The following is a 3,699-nucleotide window of genomic DNA, read 5'->3' as shown; positions in this document are numbered from 1 at the left end:
AGTGTGCCTCACAGGACTAAGGTCAGTCTCTTACCTAGTCCTGCTGGGATTTGCTTCTCCCATGAGGCATGAAGGAACCGCAGGTGAAGAGACTTTGACTTTTAGGGAGCTCTCCTTAGAGATGGGCACCACCACAAAGAGACAGCCCTCTTCTCTGTTCCCTTCTGAGATGCTCAGGGCACGTTGAATTATGACATTTGACCCTGTCTGGCATCCGGCTGCAAACAATTACAGAGGAATCCTATTACGAGGCCTGAAGATTTACATGGCGAAGGCTTCCCTCCCATGTGAGGAGGTTTATAGCATATACAGTACCCTATAGACCAATACCTCGGGGACCCCCCCAAAAATCAGTAATTAGGTAGCATTTTTATGGTCATCCAGGGAGGGGGTAGAAGACAGAACTGGACGGCCGTGAGGGCTCAGAAAGAAAATTGGCTTTCTGGAGAGCCCACACAAGAAACCTGGCAACCTAAAAATATTTTAAGAACTCCAGACCCCCTGTGGGAGAGTTCCTAGCTATGAAGGTGAAAAAGAAGACCTTGTTAGGTATGGGAGCAGTTTTTAATGAAAACCTGAACCAGGTCCATCAGCCCAAGTTTGGGGAGTGCATCCTGAAACGAATTTCCAATCCGAGATCCCACATACAGGGAGAGCAATCGGGAAGTTTCATCTCTTCATCATATCAGCAGATAAAGATCCAAATATAGACCTCCGGCTAACAGACTCTCCTTTCTCCCAAACTCATTAGAATGTGGCATCTTCATTACACAGAGGACTTGCTCCACATCGCCACCGCTCAGGCATAAATCCTGAGCGGGTCCCCGCGTCTCCTCCTCTGGCCTCTAATTACAGTTGGGCTGCTGCTTCTCTCGATTTCCACGCTCCCGTGAATGAGCTGCAGTGTGTGCGGAGGGCAAGCCCTTTGAGCCAGCCGCAGCTGCCTGAACCTGGGTGGCGTCCTGACCTTGGCAACGATGTCCGCACTCCGCCCTGGTTTCGTTGGGTGTAGGAGGAGTGAGACAGTAACAGCAGATTCTCTTGAGTTGTTGGGAGAACGAAAACGGGTATTTCATGGGAAAACAATCAGAAGTGTTCCCTCCAGAGCTGGAAGTCAACAAGTGTCTGTTCTCATTACCACCTCACTGTTTCTTTTAGCACCTATAAAAATAACATATTAAAGGAAAGGGTTTTTTTTTAAAAGATGTTTGGTCTAATAAAAGACTGTTTTCAGATTTGCAAATATATTTATGCAGAAAGACAGATTCTTAGTTAAACATTCAAGATGTCCTTTTAAAAAGGATCTTAGTTCTTTAAAAAATACAACCCGGGGTTGGGGATTTAGTTCAGTGGTAGGGCGCTTGCCTAGGAAGCACAAGGCCCTGGGTTCGATCCCCAGTTCCGAAAAAAAGAACCAAAAAAAAAGTACAACCCTAGATTCAAAGTATCACTCCACAGTGTATTACCTCACCTTGCAGTTTGCGTTTTGCTTGAAAAACTGGATGTAGACCCAAATAAACACTGGAGAAAATGCAAACCAAGCTGGCCTTGCTAGCTTCTAAGTCAGTACCCAGGAGACTGAGGCAGGAAGGTTTCAAAGTTGAGGACAGCCTAAGATATATGAGGAGACCCTGTACAGACACGCACATATGCACACACGCACATGCTGGTTACCCAGGACACTTCATGACTGTGTCAGCAGTTCAGACTCTAAGAGTCATAAACATCACAAAGGTGGGGTTGGGGATTTAGCTCAGTGGTAGAGTGCTTGCCTAGCAAGCGCAAGGCCCTGGGTTCGGTCCCCAGCTCCAGGAAAAAAAAAAATCACAAAGGGGGAAAATACTGTATTCTTGTCCACAGAGGCCAGAGAGTGTGTCCAGTTACCTGGAAACTGCAGTTAGAGATTGTTGTGAACCACCCCGTGAGTGCTGGGAACCAAACCTTGGCAAGGGCAGCCAGTGCTCTAACCACTGAGCCATCTCTCCAGCCCTAAGGCTGGGCTTTTCTGAAATGTGATTCTGCTTATAAAGTCACAAATAGTTGTGTTGATTGATGTGAACTCAAGTCAGCACACTCAAGATACAAAAGCACTGGCCCGGGATGTGGGGTATAGATAAACTGTGGATCAGAGGCCTTTGATCCTCCTGGCTACAGAGACAAAGTAATAAGCAACGTTTTAAAAACATATATAATGTTACCTAGTTTTATTTGGGAGGTGACTGTCGCAGATCACTCCTGAGCCCCATTATTTGTCATTGTTTGTCTCTTTTTATTTCAATGCAAATGCTTTCCAGCAAGCCAGGCTGGCCCCCTGGCAAGGTGTTGACTCCCAGCAGCCTCAGGGACATCACGGGTTTCTTGGCTGTTTCTTGCTGGCTGGATTGTGGGAAGTATTAAGAAGAGGTAAGCCTTGTTCTATGTTGAGAACCTGAAGCATAACACATAGACATCACTGTAAAACATGACAGCCATAAGTGGTTAGGGAAAATCTACTCCTCAGGTCCAGGCTAAGAGGGAGGGAACGGACTCCCTCCAACTGAAGTGAAATACCACACTGATTACTTAGCTACAAGTTGCCATCCATCCTGGGCTTCCTGTTGTAAAAGGCCTCTCCAATTCTCCTCAGTACACAATAGACCACACATTCCACAGCCACTACGTTTATTTCCTCCCGGTTACGCACTGACTTTACATCACTGAAAATGATGACCATACATTTTCTGACCATAAAGAAGAGGGAAGCCACCAGGCATCCCTCGGCAAACAGAAAAAGGTTGGTACGAGTCTCACCTTTGCCAGGGACAGAGAGGGACTGGCTTGCGTGTGCTCTCTCCTCCATATCTCTCAACTTTGGCAAGACTGAGATCCTATAAAGGCTGGTACTGAACACAGGTTTCATTTGGCAGGGCCAAAAGGCCTGCTCTCACTTGACCTTTGTGGCTAAGAGAGGCTATGTGTCATGATGCCTGCCAGTCCGATCCTGTAGATTTCTAGGACCCGTTTTTGTCTTTCTTTTTCAGAGAGTTCTTTCCTCACTTCCTGGTACTGTCTGGATTGAGGAATTGGATTGGAGACAGAGCAACCGTCCAATGACCAGGAGGAGACAGGACTGGCGATTAAAAGCTTCCTGATGAAGACCACACCAAAGAAGAAGGCTTACAAGATCACTGAGGTCTCCAGGGCCCAGGTTTTGACCCAAAAATTTTTCCTAAAAAACAATTTTATGCCATGAAACTTTATTTGTAAATACCTTTTTTCTCTCAGTTACTTTGAAAGTCAAATTAATGCGTTTCATTGTGGTTGCCATTCTGTCTAAGCTCCACCCCCACAGTTACCTGGCAACAGCCAGATATGCTCCGCCCCACAGTTACCTGGCAACAGCCAGCTATGCCTGATGCTATCTGTATAAGGGGCTGCTTGCCCCCCTCCTCTCTCTCTTCTCTTGCTCTCTTGCTTCTTGCTCTTGCCCTCTTCCCCCCTTCCCCTTTGTCCTTTGTCTCCCCATTCCCCTCCCTCTTTCCCGCCACGTGTTCACGGCCGGTCTTTACTCATCTCCTTTTCTACTCTTCTTCTCTCATTAAATCTTTCCACATGGAACCATGTTGGCCTGTTGTGTTTTGTCCGGACGCGAGCCGAGATTTCTACCCCAACAATTGTGACCTTTTCTTGTGAGCTCGTGTAATTATATTTTGTTCTTAC

At 46.7% G+C, this 3,699-nt stretch overlaps 1 long non-coding RNA gene across 1 annotated transcript; it reads right to left on the bottom strand.

Moving 5' to 3' along the window:
• Positions 1–545: 545 nt before the first annotated feature.
• On the bottom strand, positions 546–3,321 carry LOC102554734 (uncharacterized). Its single transcript, XR_015634596.1, has 3 exons — positions 2,791–3,321; positions 2,199–2,376; positions 546–1,161 (listed from the first exon to the last, which is right to left on the bottom strand). It is a non-coding gene; the product is annotated as an uncharacterized LOC102554734 (long non-coding RNA).
• Positions 3,322–3,699: the final 378 nt, after the last annotated feature.

This window comes from Rattus norvegicus, chromosome 12 (genome assembly GCF_021556685.1).
Source record: "Rattus norvegicus strain SHRSP/BbbUtx chromosome 12, alternate assembly SHRSP_T2T, whole genome shotgun sequence".
In the NCBI taxonomy this organism is placed as follows: Eukaryota; Metazoa; Chordata; class Mammalia; order Rodentia; family Muridae; genus Rattus; species Rattus norvegicus.
Note: the sequence above shows the minus strand (reverse complement) of the source record. Positions and strands in the feature narration are given on the sequence as shown.